At 39.3% G+C, this 21,323-nt stretch overlaps 1 long non-coding RNA gene across 4 annotated transcripts in view; it reads left to right on the top strand.

The window, feature by feature from the left end:
• The window catches only part of LOC102393989, a 43,193-nt gene that overhangs the window by 7,620 nt on the left and 14,250 nt on the right, over positions 1-21,323 (top strand). For all 4 annotated transcript variants that reach the window (XR_003110936.3, XR_006552760.2, XR_006552759.2 and 1 more), the window contains 2 exons: positions 7,066-7,165; positions 8,603-8,692. This is a non-coding gene — a long non-coding RNA (uncharacterized LOC102393989). The remainder of the gene's footprint in view (positions 1-7,065; positions 7,166-8,602; positions 8,693-21,323) is intronic.

Below are 21,323 nucleotides of genomic sequence, written 5' to 3'. Positions count from 1 at the left end.
TGAGAACTCCCACAAAAGAAAACCCACTAGTTCTGATAGCTGTGGACATTGGAGGCAAGAACACAGAGGAGTAGGAGCAAATTAGAATCTGAGCTGCCCCGACAGCAGGTCCAGAGATCAGCACAGTGTTATATAGAGGGCATCCTAGGGAGGTGAAATGGACTGTGACTCCCAGCGAGGGAAAGGACTCTAACAGCCGTGACTCAAGAAAAACATTTATTATTCTTATGTTTTGACTTGTTCTGTAGATTCGTTTGGATTTTTTTTCTCTTTTTCTCTTTTTTCCCCCCTCTGTTGTAGTTGTCGATTTTATTGGCACTATGAAATCTAACTAAGCTTTTGAGCTTTTTTTTTTTCTTTTTTTTCTCAGTCACATTTTTTATTGTTGTTGTAAACCTCTGCCTCTCTGTTGAGCTTTTGCAGTTCTGGAGAGTGGTTTGTTTTTTTTTTTAAACCCATTATTATTATCTTTTCTACATTTATTCCTTTGTTTGCTTTTCCTACTGTTCTTTTCCCTTTGTAGTTAATCTTTAATATATATAAAATCTTCTTTATCTATCTCTATTTAACTTTGCATATCTGTCTTTCTTTTCTTTCTTTCCTTTAGTCTCAACATATTTGTTAGTTTTATTTTCATTGCATTATACCCCAATTGGCACCTTGCTTTAGTTTTGTTTTCCAGTTTGTGCTTTAGTTAAATTTGTTCTGGTAGAGATAATTTTTGGTTCCCTTTGTTTGCCAGGTCAATCTATTGTACTTTATTTTTGTTGGACTGTTTTGATTTTGCTTATGGTTGTATACATATATGTGTATATTCAGTCACACTTTTTATTGTTGTTATAAACCTCTGCCTCTATGTTGGGCCTTCGCAGTTCTGTGGAGTTTTCCTTTTTTTCCTTTTCTCTTTCTTCTTCCATTTTTTTTCTTTCCTCTTTTTTATAAGTTTAATTTTAAATTTTCTTAAACCTGTTATACTTTTCCTACATTTATTCCTTTGTTTGCCTTTCCTACTGTTCTTTTCCCCTTGCAGTTAATCTTTAATGTATATAAATCTTCTTCATCTACCTCTATTTAACTTTGCATAGCTGTCCTTTCTCTCCTTTCCTCTCAACATATTTGTTAGTTTTATTTTCATTGCCTTATTCCCCAGTTGGCACTTTGCTTTAGTTTTGTTTTCAAGTTTGTGCTTTAGTTAGTTTCATTCTAGTAGATATAATGTTGAGTTTCCTTTGTTCGCCAGGTCAATCTATTGTACTTTATTTTCACTGGACTGTTTTCATTTTGCTTATGGGTATATATGTACATGTGTATATTCAGTCACACTTTTTATTGTTGTTATAAACCAACATTTGAATTATAGGGTTACCAGAAGAAGAAGAGAAAAAGAAAGGGCATAAGAAAATTTTTGAAGAGATTATAGTTGAAAATTTCCCCAACATGGAAAAGAAAATAGTCAATCAAGTACAAGAGGCACAGAGTCCCATACAGGATAAACTGAAGGAGAAACATGCCAAGACACACACTAATCAAACTAACAAAGAAAGAATATTAAAAACAGCAAGGGACAAGCAACAAGTAACATACAAGGGAAACCGCATATGCTTAACAGCTGATCTTTCAGCAGAAATTCTGCAGACCAGAGGGAATGGCAGGGTATATTTAAAGTACTGAAAGGGAAAAATCTACAACCAAGATTACTGTACCTGGCAAGGACCTCATTCAAAATTGCTGGAGAAATAAAAAGCTTTACAGACTACCAAAGTTAAGAGAATCAGTACCACCAAACCAGCTTTATAACAAATGTTAAATGAACTTATATAGTCAATAAATAAAGAGAAGAGGAAAAAAAAGGTATACAAAATCAACCCCAAACAATTAAGAAAATTGCACTGGAACATATATATCAATAATTACTTTAAATGTAAATGGATTAAATGCTCCAACCAAAAGACAAAGACTGGCTGAATGGATACAAAAACAAGACCCATATATATACTGTCTACAAGAAACCCACTTCAGACCTCAAGACACATATAGACTGAAAGTGAGAGGACAGAAAAATATACTCCATGCAAATGGGAAGCAAAAGAAAGCTGGAGTAGCAATCCTCATATCAGACAATATAGACCTTAAAATAAAGAAGATTACAAGAGATAAAGAAGGACACTACATGATGATCAAGGGATCAATCCAAGAGGAAGACATAACAGTTGTAAATACCTATGCACCCAACATAGGAACACCTCAATACATAAGACAAACACTAACAGACATAAAGGAAGAAACTGACAGTAGCACAAAAATAGCAGGAGACTTTAACACCCCACTCACACCAATGCACAGATCATCAGAACAGAAAATGAATAAGGAAATGCAAGTCTTAAATGATACATTAGATGAGATGGATCTCAATATCTTCAGGACTTTCCATCCAAATGCAGAAAAATATACCTTCTTCTTGAGTGCACATGGAACATTCTCCAGGATAGACCACATTGGGTCACAAATCAAACCTCAGTAAATTTAAGAAAATTGAAATCTTCCTCTCTGAAAATTGAAAGCATCTTCTCTGACCACAACACTATGAGACTAGATATCAATTACAAGAAAAAAACTGTAAGAAACACAAATACATGGAGATTAAACATCACGTTTCTAAATAACCAACAGGTTACTGAAGAAATCAAAAGGGAAATCAAAAAAATTCTAGAAACAAATGGCAATGAAAATATGACAACTCAAAACCTATGGGGTGCAGCAAAAGCCGTCCTAAGAGGGAAGTTTATAGTAATACAATCCTACCTCAAGAAACAAGAAAAACATCAAATAGACAGCCTAACTTTACACCTAAAACAACTAGAAACAGAAAAACAAAAATCCCCCCAAAATTAGTAGAGGGAAAGAAATCATAAAGATCTGAGCAGAAATAAATGAAAAAGAAATGAAAGAAACAATAGCAAAGATTAATAAAACTAAAAGCTGGTTCTTTGAGAAAATAAAATTGACAGGCCTTTAGCCAGATTCATCAAGAAAAAAGAGAAGAATCAAATCAACAAAATTAGAAATGAAAAAGGAGAGGTTACAACAGACAATGCAGAAATACAAAGGATTATAAGGGACTATTATGAACAACTATATGGCAATAAAATTGGTAACCTGGAAGAAATGGACAGATTCTTAGAAAAGTTCAATCTTTGAAGACTGAACCAGGAAGAAATAGAAATTATGAACAACCCAATTACAAGCACTGAAATTGAAGCTGTAATCAAAACTCTCCCCAAAAACAAAAGCCCAGGACCAGATTGCTTCACAGGAGAATTCTATCAAAAATTTAGAGAAGAGCTAATGCCTATCCTTCTAAAACTCTTTCCAAAAAATTGCAGAGGAAGGAACACTTCCAAACTCATTCTACAAGGCCACCATCACCCTGATACCAAAAACAAAGACAACACAAAAGAAGAAAACTACAGGCCATTATTACCGATGAACATAGATGCAAAAGTCCTCAACAAAATTTTAGCAAACAGAATTCAGCAACACATCAAAAAGCTCATACACCATGATCAAATTGTGTTTATTCCAGGGATGCAAGGGTTCTTCAATATATGCAAATCAATCAATGTGATAGACCATATTAACAAATTGAAAGCTAAAAACCATATGATAATCTCAATAGATGCAGAAAAAGCCTTTGACAAAATTCAGCAGCCATTTATGATTAAAACTCTTCAAAAAATGGGCATAAAAGGAACCTACCTCAACATAGCAAAGGCCATATATGATAAACCTACAGCAAACATTACTCTTAATGGTGAAACACTGAAATCATTCCCCCTGAGATGAGGAACAAGACAAGGGTATCCACTTTCACAACTATTATTCAACATAGTTCTGGAAGTCCTAGCTACAGCAATCAGAGAAGAAAAAGGAATAAAAGGAATCCAGATTGGAAAAGAAGAAGTAAAGCTCTCAGTGTTTGTAGATGACATGATACTGTACATGGAAAACCCTAAAGATAGTGTCAGAAAATTACTAGAGCTCATCAGTGAGTTTAGCAAAGTTGCAGGATATAAAATTAATACACAGAAATCACTTGCATTTCTATATACTAACAATGAAAAATCAGAAATAAAAAATTAAAGAATCAATCACATTTACCATTGCAACAAAAAGAATTAAATATCTAGGAATAAACATATCTAAGGAGACAAAAGAACTGTATACAGAAAATTATAAGACACTGATGAAAGAAATAAAAGATGACATAAACAAAGAGAGATTCTATGTTCTTGGGTAGAAGAATCAATATTGTGAAAATGACTATACTACCAAATGCAATCTGCAGATTCAATGTGATCCCTGTCAAATTACCAATGGCATTTTTGACAGAACTAGAACAAAAAATTTCACAATTCATATGGAAACACAAAAGACCCCAAATAGCCAAATCAGTCTTGAGAAAGAAGAATGGAGCTGGAGGAATCAACCTTCCTGACTTCAGATTATACTACAAAGCTACAGTTATCAGGATAGTATAGTACTTGCACAAAAACAGAAATAAAAACCAATGGAACAAGATAAAAAGCCCAGAAATTATTTTAAAAAAATGGGCATAGAAGGAACCTACCTCAACATAGTAAAGGCCATATATGATAAGCCTACAGCAAACATTACTGTATAATAAAATAACACCGTGCACCTATGGGTACCTTATTTTTGACAAAGGAGGCAAGAATATACAATAGGGCAAAGACAGCCTCTTCAATAAATGGTGCTAGGAAAATTGGACATCTACATGTAAAAGAATGAAATTAGAACACTTCCTAACACCATACACAAAGATAAACTCAAAATGCATTAAAGACCTAAATGTAAGACCAGAAACTATAAAACTATTAGAGGAAAACATAGAACACTCAATGACATGAATCAAAGAAAGATCCTCTGTGACCCAGCTCCTAGAGTAATGGAAATAAACACAAAAGTAAACAAGTGGGACCTGATTAAACTTAAAAGCTTTTGCACAACAAAGGAAACGATAAACAAGGTGAAAAGACAACCCTGCAAATGGGAGAAAATAATAGCAAATGAAACAAAGGATTTTTTTGACAAAGGATTTTTCTGACAAAGGATTAATTTCCAAAATATACAAGTAGCTCATACAACTCAATACCAGAAAAGCAAACAACCTAATCAAAAAGTGAGAAAAAAAACCTAAATAGACATTTCTCCAAAGAAGTCATACAGGTGGCTAACAAACACATGAAAGATGCTCAACATCACTCATTATTAGAGAAATGCATATCAAAACCACAATGAGATATCACCTCACACCAGTCAGAATGGCCATCATCAAAAAGTCTACAAAACAAATGCTGGAGAGGGTGTGGAGAAAAGGGAATGCTCGTGCAGTGTTGGTGGGAATGTAAATTGAGACAGCCACTATGGAAGACAGTATGGCAATTCCTTTAAAAACTAGGAATAAAACCACCAGATGACCCAGCAATCCCACTCCTAGGCATATTTCCTGAGGAAACTAAAATTGAAAAAGACACATGTATCCCATTGTTCATTGCAGCACTATTTACAACAGCTAGAACATGGAAGCAACCTAGATGCCCATCAACAGATGAAGGATAAAGATGTTGTGGTACATATACAAATGGAATATTACTCAGCCATAAAAAAGGAACACATTTGAGTCAGTTCTAATGAGGTGGATGAACCTAGAACTTATCATACAGAGTGAAGTGAGTCAGAAAGAGAATGATAAATATCATATTCTAATGCACATATATGGAATCTAGAAAAATGGTTCTGAAGAATGTATTTACAGGGCAGCAGTGGAGAAACAGACATAGAGAATAGACTTACGGACCTGGGGAGAGGGGAGGAGAGGGTGAGTTGTACAGAAAGAGTAACATGAAAACTGATATTACCATATGTAAAATAGATAGCCAATGGGAATTTGCTGTATGGCTCAGGAAACTCAAACAGGGGCTCTGTATCAACCTAGAGGGGTGGGATTGGGAGGGAGATGGGAGGGAGGTTCAAAAGGGAGGGGATATATCTATACCTATGGCTGATTCATGTTGAGGTTTGACAGAAAACAACAAAATTCTGTAAAGCAATTATACTTCAATAAAAAAAAAATTAAAAAATAAAAATTAAAAAAAAAAACTTTTAAGCACCTGTTAAGGTTTCTTCTGTGCAGAAATTCTCATTACTCTGTTGACTGTATTAGTCTGTCAGATTTTCAAAGAGAAAGCAGATCCCAAGAGGTAAAGAGAGTAAGAAATAGGAAGCTATTGACAGAAAAGGAATTCTGAAAAGGGAGGAACAGAACTGGATGCAAAATTCAATCTACTTTTGACTAAAGCAGGCCTCAACTTTTACATAACAGATGTGGTGATGAAAACCTGCATATAAAGGAACCAGAGCAGTGGCTTTCCAATGTAATAAGAGTTAGGATCTGTTGACCTGAAACAGACTGCCAGATATTTCTCAGCAAAGAGGAGTTTATTTGGCATCAGTTGTTTAGTTGCTCAGTCATCTCTGACTCCTTGCAACCTCATGGACTGCAGCAAGCCAGGCTTCCCTGTCCTTCAGTATTTCCCAGAGTTGGCTCAAACTCCTGTCTATTGAATTGGTGATGCCATCCAACCATCTCATCCTCTGTCACCCCCTTCTCCTCCTGCCTTCAATATTTCCCAGCATCAGGGTCTTTTCCAGTGAGTTGGCTCTTAGCATCAGGTGGCCAAAGTATTGGAGCTTCAGCTTCAGCTTCAGTATCAGTCCTTCCAATGGCATCAGTAGAGAATTACAATTCTGCAACCATGGAGAGCCACAGGGCAAGGGAAAAAGAAATCTTTTATAGAGGGAAAAGGCATTAGGGAGGTGTGTAGTAAACAAAGAGTCCATGGTTTTTCATTGACTGAGTCCTTACCAGAAGAGAAGTCTTTCTTGGGGCTTGCTGGGCCCTGCTGTTGTTGCAGGGCATGGGAACTCCCCCTTCTGGTTGCCCAACTGTATTTAACTGAGGCTTCTCTTAATTCTTATTTACAGATTAAGCCTCAAGAGTCTCTGCGGCTCGAGATGATTCTCAGTCTCCAAAGAAAATCATTCTTCATGTTGTGCTAATCTTACAGTGACAAAGACAGAACTCGTAAGTTTTAATGACTTGCATAAGCATCAGAGATTAAAAGCAAATATAGAGTTCCTATCTTGGAGTGGGCTTCATTTATAATGCCTTACATGGGACCTGACTGAATAAGATCACTTTACATTTGCATTTTCATTAAAATTGTGAGAAAACCTTAAAAAAACAAGAACTCCACCTAAAATGTCAGAACCAGAAGGGAAACCCACAATAATGAAATGTTTTGCTTGTGGGAGTTTAAGAAACAATATGATATACAAAACTGCCTGTACTTAGTACCCCAGGGTCAACAAACCCCACATGTAACAGATTACAGATTTAAAATGGTAGGTACATTAGAAGGGATACCAAAACTGAATATCAAACATCCCTGAGGTAGAAACGAGTGGCAGTGTAGAAGCTGGAAGTGGAGAGATTATAGGTGGACCAGTGAAAAATTACCGTAGTAAATAAAGTCTCTTTACAGACACAGAATAGAGCAACTATTAACTTGGTTATCAAGATCAGCTGTTAACTGAAAATGTATTTATAAGGGCACATTCAAGGTTTTAAAAATGACTTTCAAAAGCTATAGCTAGCCTCCTAAAAAGAACAGTAATAGTAAATCTTTAATAGTGAATTAATGGTGACAATACTTATTGCCTAGAGCATACCTAAGTATATAAGGCTGCCATAACAAAATACCACAGACTAGATGACTTAAAACAACAGAAATTTATTCTCTCACAGTCAGGCAGCTAGAAGTCCAAAATCATGTGTAGCCAGGGCTATGCCCTAAAGCTGAGTAGAAGCCTTTCTCACCTCTCTGTCTTCCAGTGGTGGCCATAAATCCCTGGTGGTCCTCGGTTTACAGCTACATCACTACAATCTCTGCCTCTATCATCACACGGCATTCACCCTGTGTCTCTTCACATGATGTTTTCCTTCTCTTCCAGCAATCATATTGGATTAGTACCTACCCTAGTTGCTTTATCTTAACTTGATTACATCTACAAAGACCTTATTTCCAAACAAAGTCACAGTTACAGGTGCTGGGGGTTGAACTTCCACATATCTTTTTGGGGGACACAATTCATCCCACAAGACCCAGGATCCTTTCCCTTGATCCAGCTTCCATTGATAATCTAAAGTAGGTTAAGTCCTAAAATAAAATTGTCCCGACCTCTAAAATAAATATTCCAAGCTCACTAATTCCAAATGAGACCTGACATCTGTCTTTCACCATAACCAATATTCTTTTGGTAATCTTATGAAACTAATCATATGGGCTCTGTTTCTAAAATACCTTTACCTTTGATTTACATATCATGTAAATATATTAGTACTTTATACATTCATGTTTCTTTTGCTACACCTATAGTTCCCTTACATGTGTCTATTCTTGTTTGTTAGCTCCCAGAAGGCAGTGACTAATCAATGCTTTCTTCTCTCTTTCCTGTTAAGCTCTTTAGAGGGAGTCCTACAGCAGAATTCTTTGGATCCCTAAAGATAAAATTCATACTTAGCAGCCTGGTGGGATTGTTTCTATGTCAGGTAGGTTCATGTGCAGCCACACATTGTATTTGAAATCTTCTTTTACCTTCTAACTCAGACTTTGACCTAAGTGACCTAAGTATAGGAACCCTCTACTCCCTTGTAAAGATTTTTATTTCAAAAATCCCATTGCCCTCCTTTTAATCTGATTTCCCTAAACCTGTTCTCCCATGAGTACATCAAGCATTTCTCTATATGACTAAACACCAAATATGGCCAAGTTCTCTCCACTGACACTCCTGTGGCCCAGACAAATTAAGAGATATAGTTGAAAATCTGCTTAAGTGGTCCAGGAATATTTTCTTCATTGTCATTGTTATCATACTCATTCCTGTCATCATTTACAAAGTGCTTAACAAGTATTTTCTCACCAAAAGCCCTGTAAGACAGGTACTTTATCATCCTAATTTAATTTACAGACAAGGAAAACTAAAGTTCAAGGATTTTAAGTAACTCACCCAAAATCACACAGCAGTAAGTGGCGGAACACCAGATGTCACGGCATCCAAGGAAGCTCATCTGCTTGAGGACACAGAGGACTCCAGGAGACTCTTACCTAACTTCACCCACAAGTGGCTGGTAGCTAGGACCCAGATAATATGTTGTGTTATAAAGAAACGTCATATGTATAGGAAGAAAAAATAAGTAGTATTGTATTGGCTGTAGGTTATAGAGTAGTTGACAACCTCCTGGTTAAGCAGGAAAGCTGTGCTTGTGCAAAATTAAGTTGAGAGAGGAAGAAAAATGAGGGACCTCTGAGGTCATGCTTCTCTTCCAGACAACTCTAATTTGCTCTTTTCCCAATTAGATGAACTGTTTCCTGTTTGTTTTTGTTGTTGTTCTTTAACTGCTCAGTCATATCTGACTCTTTGCAACCCCATGGACTGTAGCCTGCCAGGCTCTTCTGTCCATGGGATCTCCCAGGCAAGGATACTGGAGTGGGTTGCCATTCCCTTCTCCAGGGTATCTTCCCAACCTAGGGATCAAAACCCTGTCTCCTGCATTAGCAGTTCACTTTTATTTCTGAGGATTAATTTAGAAACTAATTTCCCTAAAAATGTCATGAGTGAGGCAATACATAATAATGAGGAGAGAGGTGGGGAAAGAATGAAAATAAAAATACTAAGTTTAAAATAATGTTAGTGCTATAGAAAATGGAAAGGAGAGAGGAGGAGTGAAACTCGCTCAGTCTTGTCTGACTGTTTGCAACCCCATGGACTATACAGTTCATGGAATTCCCCAGGCCAAAATACTGGAGTGGGTAGCTGTTCCTTCTCCAGGGGATCTTCCCAACCCACAGATCAAACCCAGGTCTCCCACATTGCAGGTGGATTCTTTACCAGATGAGCCACCAGGGAAGCCCAGAAAGGAGAGGGAATGAGGTAAAATGAAAATCTTTATAAAATCCCTATTAAAAGAACCTGGAAAGGTTTCTCCCATGTAAAAATTTACTGTCATCATTCTGCTGGCTGTGTTTGTCAGATTTCCAGAAAGTAAACAATGACATGTAAATTCCAAGCATGTAAACCAAACAGTTTTCTGTTGCAAGCATAAGGCTATAGATTGTATGTACTGCCCTGAATTCTCTTTGGAAGAGAAAAATATTTGTTAGTGTTTGTTTTTTTGTTATCAAAAACACAGCAGATCCTGATGGTAATTTTTGTAAATCAGTCATTTAAAGTATATATCAGTCTGCCCTCATTCTGGTCAGTAAGACTACTTTTACTTTCTGTTTGAATACAGAAAATATATATATATGCCATTTACTGATATATGGCTTCCTTTTCAGAATCACTTTACATATAATAATGTTAAAAATACTATTAACATTTGCTGCATAAAGTCAAGAGGGATGGAATCAAATACCACTCTGTAACCCTTACTAAAAATTTCATTTCAGGTGTAATTTTTTGTTTTGCTTTCTGTTTATCTGTTCTTGTTTTATTCCTTTCTTTTACAAGAAATTTATTTATACAATGAATTCAAAATATGTTAAGACAGAAGAGCTTCTGAGACTCTTTCTGCCAAGAGCTGGCCTGATGCAATCTTGACAAGTGAGAAGTTCACTTTGGTCTTTCACTCTTCTCATTTTTACCTCACTCTTTCTGTTTTTTTTAATCAATTTCTCACCAAATCTCTTGTTGTGTATATATGTTAATGTAATTAAGATATTTGAATTGTTTAAGTGGACTCTGGTAGATGCAGTGCTAAGCCTAGAAGAATAAATGTTGAGGATATTTAAATGGTTGAGATGATTAAGGAGATCTTTTTAGTGAGTGCAATTTTTGGTATTCCTCCAATCCTGCCATGAAGCATTGTGCTATTCTACCTCCATTCCAGGCCTTGACTTGATGATTGTTCTCTTGACTTTAGGCAGGACTAAGTCAAACCTATCATATATATGCCTAGCAAGAAGTGGGCCTACTATCCATGTGTCTAATCATGATAACAGTAGTATATTTTTTTTTTAAAGGAAAGACAGATCCTGATCTGAGTTTGTTTCTTGGGTTTTTTAAAATTTAAAAAAAATTTATCTATTTATTTTGGCTATGCTGGGTCTTCATTGCTGCACAGGCTTTTTGCTAGTGGCAGCAAGCAGGGAATGCTCTCTAGGTGCAGTGCGGGGGCTTCTTTTTGCGTTGGCTTCTCTTGCTGCAGAGCATGAGCTCTAGAGCAGGTGGGCCTCAGTAGTTGTGGCACGTGGGCTCAGTTGTCACAGCTTCCAGGCTCTAGAGCACAGGCTGAGTAGCTGTGGCTCATGAGCTTAGTTGCCCTGCAGCAGGTGGGATCTTCCCTGACAGTGATCGATTCTATGTGTCCTGCATTGGCAGGTGAATTCTTTACCACTCAGCCAGGAGGGAAGCAATATTATTTTTGAATTGTTATATTACATGTTCAAGACTTGAAGAGAATAAAATAGTATCTATTCATCATGGTTGGTTGGTATATATTGTTGGTGTATATTGAAACTTAAGTATCAAGAATGTTCCAAGCATTTGACTGTTACATCTCAGGTAATTCTCTCAAGAACCTTTTGAAGTAGGAATTAAGTTTACCATTGGAAATTGCTGATATTTGACTGCCTATAACCTATAAAAATGACAATTTCATTTTTTAGACTAATACTATTATCCCATTTTACAGATGAGTAGACTGAGGCTTGTAAAGATTAAGGAATTTGCCTGAAATAAGTGATGGAGCCAAATATCTGAATTGATGCAGTGTGAATTCAAAGCCCACAGTCTTAAAGATGTTTGAATGACATAGTATATAACAGAATGCATTTGGACAAATATACACATTTTTACTTGTGTAAAAACACTCTGAAAACTGTTACATGTTCTTCATGCTCTTCATCAAGGATAGTTTCTCTTTTTGAAATAGTAATGCTTTTCCTTTTGATACACAAATACTTAGAGCCAAAATTTTGAAGAAAACATCACTATATTGAAATGTCCATTACTTTCCAAAAGATTCTACTCACCTAGTAATTAACCATTAGTCACTTTTCTGGTCTTTGTCACAGTAATTTTGAGGATTATCACAGGGCTCCACCAGCCTGGAAATGATTCATCCAGTCTGTGCAATTTGTTGGGTGATTTGATTTGTAGGAGAGTAGGGGTGGCAACCCACTCCAGTACTGTTGCCTGGAGAATCCCATGGACGGAGGAGCCTGGTAGGCTGCAGTCCATGGGGTCGCGAAGAGTCGGACACGACTGAGCGACTTCACTTTCACTTTTCACTTTCATGCATTGGAGAAGGAAATGGCAACCCACTCCAGTATTCTTGCCTGGAGAAATCCAGGGACGGCAGAGCCTGGTGGGCTTCTGTCTATGGGGTCACACAGAGTTGGACACGACTGAAGTGACTTAACAGCAGCAGGGGTTAAGTAAATCAAACTTTAAGCCATAACCAAGATAGGGGAGACTTGCATTACTGGTTACCACCTATGCAGGCAGCCTAGGAAGATTTTTGGCTTTGGGGCTTTTGTTTTTCTTTTTAATATGTAAATGAGAGAGTCATTTCCTAGGCAGGTTGATAGGAAATCTAGGGGTCCCCAAGGAGAGAGGGGTCTCCAAATAGAGGAAATAGCCTACAAGTGTCAGACATTTTTATCTCTCTTAAGCGGCAGGAGGAATCAACCTGCCTAGGAAATGACTCTCTCAGTCTCAGCCAACCATCAGAGAGTTTTGAAACAGAAATGTCCCTCCAGAGTTGTCCTGACTTGGGGGGAGGGCGCAGGTCTTTCTGTAACTACACTGAGTAGTCACTGGATGCTAGCCACCCTTGGGAGAAGGTCTTGACCTTGAGAGCAAAGCAGCTGTCTTCTGCTGCGGCCATCCACGGGAGGTGGGGGAGTGGGGCAGCAAAATCTAAGGGCTTTTTACTGACCATGCTCCTAGCACCTGGGACTAGATCCTTTATTCCTGAAAGGGACCAGACAGCACATCACAGTGTCTCTCACAACATGGTTTATGTGTGGTACTTTTCACAGTAAAAAAAAATCTTAAGGAAAAGAAAATGGGCAAAGCAGGAAGGCCAGGCTGTAAAAGGGAATCATTTAGGAGTGTTGCAGAATCTTGGACAAGACAGGACAAAGTCAGGAACCTAATGTGATGAGGCAGGATGTGGAAGAAAACTGAACACTGAGTTAGGAGTGTCCATCCATAGAGTAATAAGTGAGTTTTCCACTGTTAGAGGCAAAACAAGTGAATCGGATATGACTGGGTAACATTGCCCAGACTACCATGATTAACAAACAGTGGAGTGAGCAGAGTGAGTTAGGTTGACAACTCCCAGGAAGCTAATGTTGCAAATTTGGCTTCTGCTTTGTCCTCATGAACTGTAAGGGACAAATGTGGATGAGAACTTTTATTCTGTGTCCAAGAATATCTGTATTCCTTTGATTATACAACAGAAAGGGATCCAGTATGGTAGTGATAGATATGTCAAGGATTATAGTTTTGAAAAATGCTCATATGATAACAAGAAATCACTTTGTCTTCTACTGCCAATCATCTTTTCACAATAGATGCTATTTATTAGTCCCGTCGCTATGAACCAGATACCATTTTAAAATGCTTTATGAACATTGCATCATTCATTCCACACAACAGCTAAGTGGGTAGGTGCTACAATTATTTTCATTTGACTGATAAGAAAACTAATCACTTACTCAGTGTCTCCAAGGGTGTAATAGGATAGTTATTAAATTTAAGCAGCTTGGCCCCAGAGACTGTCTTCTGTCTGAACATGCAACTGCTTCCCAGAGATGGGAAGACATCAACATAGGTGGTGCTGTTTGTTGTTCAGTTGCTAAGTCATGTCTGACTGTTGGCAACCCCATGGACTACAGCATGCCCGGCTCCTGTGTCCTCCACTATCTCCTTGAGTTCACTCAAATTCATGTCCATTGAGTTGGTGCTGCTACCTAACTCATCTTCTGCCACTCCCTTCTCCTTTTGCCTTCAATCTTTCCCAGGATCAGGGTCTTTTTCAATGAGTCCACTCTGCATCACTGGCCAAAGTATTAGAGCTTCAACTTCATTATCAGAACTTCCAATGAATATTCAAGACTGATTTCCTTTAGGATTGACTGATTTTATCTCCTTGCTGTCCAAGGGACTCTGAAGAGTCTTCTCTGAGAAGCACCACAATTCAAAAGCATCAATTCTTTGGTGCTCAGCCTTCTTTATGGTCCAACTCTCACATCTGTACATAACTACTGGAAAAACCATAGCTTTGACTATCCAGACCTTTGCCAGCTAAGTGATGTCTCTGCTTTTTAATATGCTGTCTAGATTTGTCATACATTTCTGAGTAAGTGTCTTTTAATTTTATGGCTGCAGTCACCATCTACAGTGATTTTGGAGCCCAAGAAAATAAAATCCGTCACTTCTTCCACTTTTTCTCCTATTTGCCATGAAGTGATGGGACCAGATGCTATGATCTTTGTTTAATGTTGAGTTTTAAACCAGCTTTTTCACTCTCTTCTTTCGCCCTCATCAAGAGGCTCTTTAGTTCCTCTTCAGTTTCTGCCAATAGAGTGGTAACATCTGCATATCTGATGTTGATATTTCTTCCATCGGTCTTGATTCCAGCTTGTGATTCATCCAGCCCAGCATTTTGCATGATATACTCTGCACATAAGAGGACTCAGTACTGATAAACCTATTTGCAGGGCAGGAATAGAGACTCAAACATAGGGAACAGACTTAGGGACACAACAGGGGAAAGAGAGTGTGGGATGAATTGAGAGAGTAGCTTTGAAATATACACATTACCATGTGTAAAACAGATAGCTAATGGGAAGTTGCTGTATAGTGTAGGGAGCTCAGCCTGGTGCTCTGTGATAACCTAGACGGGTGGGATGGGGTAGGAGGTGGGAGAGAGGTTCAAGAGGGAGAGGACATGTGTATACTATGACTGATTTATGTTGATGTGTGGTAGAAACCAACACAACATTGTAAAACAATTATCCTCAAATTAAAAAAAAAAAAAAAAAGAGTACTCAGGGTTCCCAGGTGATGCAATGGTAAAGAATCTACCTGCCAATGCAGGAGACAAAAGAGACATGGGTTTGACCCCTGGGTTGAGGAGATCCCTAGAGTAGGAAATGGCAACCCACTCCAGTATTCTTGCCTGGAAAATTACATGGACAGAGAAGCCTAGCAGGTTACAGTCCATAGAGTCACAGAGTCAGACACGACTATAGCAAGGACTCTGAGGACCAGAGACAGCTTAACCCTGGCTCTCACTGTGATGCCACAGAAGTCTCCGGGAGCTCCACCCTAAGCCACAAACCCTGTTCTGTTCTACTCCCAGGAGCACAAAAATAAGAAATAATTAGGATCATGACCTGAAGTTCTTATTTGAAATGGATTTTGAGAGACTAAGTCATATAGTATCAGTAGACAGGGAAGAATGTTTTGAAGATTTCTCAGTTTCTTGGAGAGGCAGCAGAAACTGAGTGAAAAAGAAAGGGGAAGAAAATCTGTTCTCTGAGTCAGAAAATGTCAATACTGTAATAGCAACTTTTTGAGCTATCCCCATAACAGAGGGTTTAAGAACCAGACTCTAGAGGCAGACTGGCTGGGTCCATGGCCTGACTCCACAACTGAGTAACCAGGAACCCTGAGCAAGATCCTGAAACTCTCTGTGCTTGAAGCATGGAAAAGATGGCACCCACCTCACAGCACCACCATGAAAAGCTTATAGAGTTAACCCGGGTCGAGTGTTTAGAACTAGGCTTGAGCCGAGTTGTTCTAAGTGCCTATGTGCTATTATTATCTCTTCCTGGGTAGCAGGGCATTGTTTGCCTTGACAATTCCATTCCGGTCTTTTTTTCTGCAGGAAATCAGGGTGTGGTTCTGGGATCAAAACCATTCAGAGTAACAAAGTGAGTAACCATTCTGTCTGGAAGGAAGGCAAGTATCCAAGGTAAAAGGCAGGCTATTTCTATTCTAATTCTAGAATAATCAGGCTAGTTCTAATACCTGGAAACACATCAAAGTTTATAATTTAAAAAACAGAAGACACAATCATATTCTTTGGCCCTCTGGTTCCTTATATGTGAAGTGCGATGGGGCTTATGGACTAAATTGGTGGCTCCCAAATTGGCTTCTGCAGAGTCGTCATGGTATTCCTCAGAGGTGTCAGAGGCCTCTAGGGTGGTGTGAGCTGTGCAGATGAGACCCCAGCTCCTACATCAACGAGAGTAACTCCACTTGCATCTGTTTTACAGATGATTATAACTGTAAGAACAAAACACCTGTAGAACCACAGTCCCTTGACTAAAAATATAATCAAGTTCTTCCCAGAATAAGAGCTTCAAACCTCTTTTTTTTCTTTTTTTTTTTTTGGTAATTAAGGGAGCAGCCATTAAAATATACTCTTTTCTTTAATTCATAACAAATCCAAATGAGCATAATTTGGAAAGCAGCAGGGAGGGGAATGAAATTGAATTAATTCCTGTGCTGAATATTCACGTTGTTGTTGTTCAGTCACCCAGTCATGTACTACTTTTTGCGACCCCATGCACTGCAGCAGGCCAGGCATCCCTGTCCCTCACCATCTCCCAGAGTTTGCCGAAATTCATGTTCATTACATCGGTGATGTCCAGCCATCTCATCCTCTGACGTCCTCTTCTTCTGCCCTTGATCTTTCCCAGCATCAAGGACTTTTCCAATGAGTTATCTCTTCTAATCAGATGACCAAAATACTGGAGTTTCAACTTCAGCATCAGTCCTTCCAGTGAAATATTCAGGGTTGATCTCCCTTTAGATTGTCTGGTTTGATCTCCTTGCTGTCCAAGGAAGAGTATTAATGTAGTGCCGCAGAAAGGGAGATGCTTTACAAATTTAAGGCAGTTGGAAAATATTTTTATCCTTCTTAGGAATTTTGACAGCTCCATGTCTGAGAAGTACTTTTCTCATGGCAGATGTGTGTGGTTGGTCGAACAGGCAGGCCCACAGGGATGACTTACACATTAGACACATTAGGCATGATGCCTAGGGCCTATAGCACTTTTAGGGCCTCACCGAAATGTTTTCATTTTCATCTCTCTTTTTTTAAAAAAAATATTTATGTTTGGCTTTGATGGGTCTTCTTTGCTGTGTGAGGGCTTTCCCTAGTTGTGGCAAGCAGAGAATACTTTCTAGCTGCAGTGCTCAGGCTTCTCATGGCAGTGGCTTCTCTTGTCGTGGAGCATAGGCTCTAGAGGGGGCAGGCTTCAGTAGTTGCAGCTTGCAGGCTCCGTAGTTGTAGCGCTCAGGCTTAGTTACCCTGTGGCATGTGGAATCTTCCAATACCAGGGACTGAACTGGGTCCCCTGCATTGGCAGGCAGATTCTTAACCACTGGACCATCAGGAAAGTCCTCATTTTCATTTCTTTTAAAATCAATAGAAAAATATATGTACAATATTATTGTTGATCTTACACAAGTAGACTGCCAGGCATTTCTCCAGTAAAGATGGGTTTATTCAGAATCAGCAGAGAATTGCAGTTTGGTGAGTCACATGCCAGTTTCCAAAAGGCAAGGGAAAGAAAGTGCTTTGTAGACAGGAAAAGGGAGCTGGGAAGGCTAGAGGAAACAGAGGGTTCCCAGCTTTTCATTGGCTGAGTCCTTCCAAGAAACAAAGAGGGGGTATTTCTTCTTCCTGTTGGACTCAGCTATGTCAAGGGTGTGAGAGCTCCCCCTTCTGGTTTCTCAACAGTATTTGAGGTTTCCGGCTTACTCATTTTACATTATGTAATGTAAATTTAGCCTAGACAATATTCATCTTTGTACCAATCATAAAATGTCGATATTTTTATGGAGGAAGGTGTCCACAAAGCAAACATGCGTGCAGCCCATTAATATCATAATGCAGCCCTGATGCCTATAGCTCAGAGTAACAGGTCACAAGGAGGACAAGATCTGCAGAGCCTCAGCCCAGCCCAGAGTCCCCTTGAAGGGCTAGATCCCCTTGTCAATGGAACTTGATCATGGTGGCAGTCTTCCCTGTTTGTTCTGATGAATCCCTTACCTAGCATGTTATGAGAACCTTCCTATGCAAACAGGAGTGGGAAATCAACAGGAATACCATCACCTGGGGACTTGTGGGAAATGAAAGCTCTCAAGTCCATACCAAGACCAAGTACATCAGAACCTGCATCTTCACAACATTCTGAGTGAGTTATAAACATTTAATTTTTGAAGCATAGGACAAGGCCAGATGATTCAATTATAGGGAACAGAGGAATTCAGAGAGAAAAGTCTCACCCTGGAGCGAGATGAGTGTCTGAGAATCACCGGAAATTTCCTTAGTAGGAAAGGCGCAGCACAGGTAGAGGTAATTCTGAGGGCAGGGGAGCCAGGAAGGAAGGGGAGTGGAATTCAAGGGCATCTTTCAGAGAGGTTTTGCCTTTATGGTGCTTTCCCCACTGGACTCCGGAAAAGGCTCTTTAACTCCTGTCTGTGTGGAAAGTCAGAACACCTGATCACCCAGCATGTCGGAGCTTCAGAGGCTGAAGGCAAAGCACGGTAGAATCAACAGTTAACTTCGCCGCATTCTCCCTGTTGACCTGGGCCCAGCAGAGGGCACCACATCTCACCAGGGCCTGTGCCTAGAGCTCCCTGAAGGTGACCGATAGCAAAGGGAGCTGTGATTCAGGTGGAGTCAGAATCGAGACAAAAGATCAAGAGGCACCAAAAAACAGCTTCCCCCTAACCATCTTAACAGGGATGGCTGTCTGGGGAGGCCTTACAAATAGCTGTGAAAAGAAGAGAAGCGAAAAGCAAAGGAGAAAAGGAAAGATATAAGCATCTGAATGCAGAGTTCCAAAGAATAGCAAGGAGAGATAAGAAGCCTTCCTCAGCAATCAACGCAAATAGAGGAAAACAACAGAATGGGAAAGACTAGATATCTCTTCAAGAAAATTAGAGATACCAAGGGAACATTTTATGCAAAGATGGGCTCGATAAAGGACAGAAATGGTATGGACCTAACAGAAGCAGAAGATATTAAGAAGAGGTGGCAAGAATACATAGAAGAAGTGTACAAAAAAGATCTTCACGACCCAAATAATCACGATGGTGTGATCACTGACCTAGAGCCAGACATCCTGGAATGTGAAGTCAAGTGGGCCTTAGAAAGCATCACTACAAACAAAGCTAGTGGAGGTGATGGAATTCCAGTTGAGCTATTCCAAATCCTGAAAGATGATGCTGTGAAAGTGCTGCACTCAATATGCCAGCACATTTGGAAAACTCAGCAGTGGCCACAGGACTGGAAAAGGTCAGTTTTCATTCCAATCCCAAAGGAAGGCAATGCCAAAGAATGCTCAAACTACTGCACAATTGCACTCATCTCACACACTAGTAAAGTAATGCTCAAAATTCTCCAAGCCAGGCTTCAGCAATATGTGAACCGTGAACTTCCTGATGTTCAAGCTGGTTTTAGAAAAGGCAGAGGAACCAGAGATCAAATTGCCAACATCCGCTGAATCATGGAAAAAGCAAGAGAGTTCCAAAAAAACATCTATTTCTGCTTTATTGACTATACCAAAGCCTTTGACTGTGTGGATCACAATAAACTGTGGAAAATTCTTCAAGAGATGGGAATACCAGACCACCTGACCTGCCTCTTGAGAAACCTATATGCAGATCAGGAAGCAACAGTTAGAACTGGACATGGAACGACAGACTGGTTCCAAATAGGAAAAGGAGTACGTCAAGGCTGTATATTGTCACCCTGCTTATTTAACTCCTATGCAGAGTACATCATGAGAAACGCTGGGCTGGAAGAAGCACAAGCTGGAATCAAGATTGCCAGGAGAAATATCAATAACCTTAGATATGCAGATGACATCACCCTTATGGCAGAAAGTGAAGAGGAACTAAAAAGCCTCTTGATGAAAGTGAAAGAGGAGAGTGAAAAAGTTGGCTTCAAGTTCAACATTCAGAAAACAAAGATCATGGCATCTGGTCCCATCACTTCATGGGAAATAGATGGGGAAACAGTAGAAACAGTGTCAGACTTCATTTTTTTGGGCTCCAAAATCACTGCAGATGGTGACTGCAGCCATGAAATTAAAAGATGCTTACTCCTTGGAAGGAAAGTTATGACCAACCTAGATAGCATATTCAAAAGCAGAGACATTACTTTGCCAACAAAGATTTGTCTAGTCTAGGCTATGGTTTTTCCAGTGGTCATGTATGGAGTGAGAGTTGGACTGTGAAGAAAGCTAAGTGTCGAAGAATTGATGCTTTTGAACTGTGGTGTTGGAGAAGACTCTTGGGAGTCCCTTGGACTGCAAGGAGACCCAACCAGTCCATTCTAAAGAAGATAAGTCCTGGGATTTCTTTGGAAGGAATGATGCTAAAGCTGAAACTCCAATACTTTGGCCACCTGATGCAAAGAGTTGACTCACTGGAAAAGACTCTGATGCTGGGAGGAATTGGGGGCAGGAGGAGAAGAAGATGACAGAGGATGAGATGGCTGGATGGCATCACTGACTCGATGGACATGAGTTTGAGTGAACTCTGGGAGTTGGTGATGGACAGGGAGGCCTGGTGTGCTGCAATTCATGGGGTCGCAAATAATCAGACAGGACTGAGTGACTGAACTGAACTGAACTGAACTGAAGACCAAAATGTCTGTTTTCCCACTGCAACCTAGACAAAGGGGAGGTAGACACTAGCCCATAGGTTATATTAGGTTTCATCTAATTTTTATTCTTGAAGAAGTGGTTGCATTGTTTTAAAATGTTCCAAAGCTTTCTAAATGGAATGAACTCAAATTCCTTCCTGCTATAACATGGCCTTTTCCAGCCCTACTCCCCTCTGACTGGGAAAGTTTGGAATCACTAGTCACCGCCTTCCTCTCTCCAGCTTCTGAAAGGGAAAGGAAAGTCACTCAGTTGTTTCCGACTCTTTGTGACTCCATGGACTACAGTCCATGGAATTCTCTAGGCCAGAATACTAAGTGGGTAGCCTTTCCCTTCTCCAGGGGATCTTCCCAACCCAGGGATCAAACCCAGGTCTCCCGCATTGCAGGCGGATTCTTTGCCAGCCTTCCAGTTGAAAAAATGTACATAGGGAGCCTAAAGATAATAAAAGGACAATACAGATTTTATCATTGGTAATGC

The sequence above is a fragment of the Bubalus bubalis genome, chromosome 8, assembly GCF_019923935.1.
Source record: "Bubalus bubalis isolate 160015118507 breed Murrah chromosome 8, NDDB_SH_1, whole genome shotgun sequence".
NCBI classification, from domain to species: Eukaryota; Metazoa; Chordata; class Mammalia; order Artiodactyla; family Bovidae; genus Bubalus; species Bubalus bubalis.
Note: the sequence above shows the minus strand (reverse complement) of the source record. Positions and strands in the feature narration are given on the sequence as shown.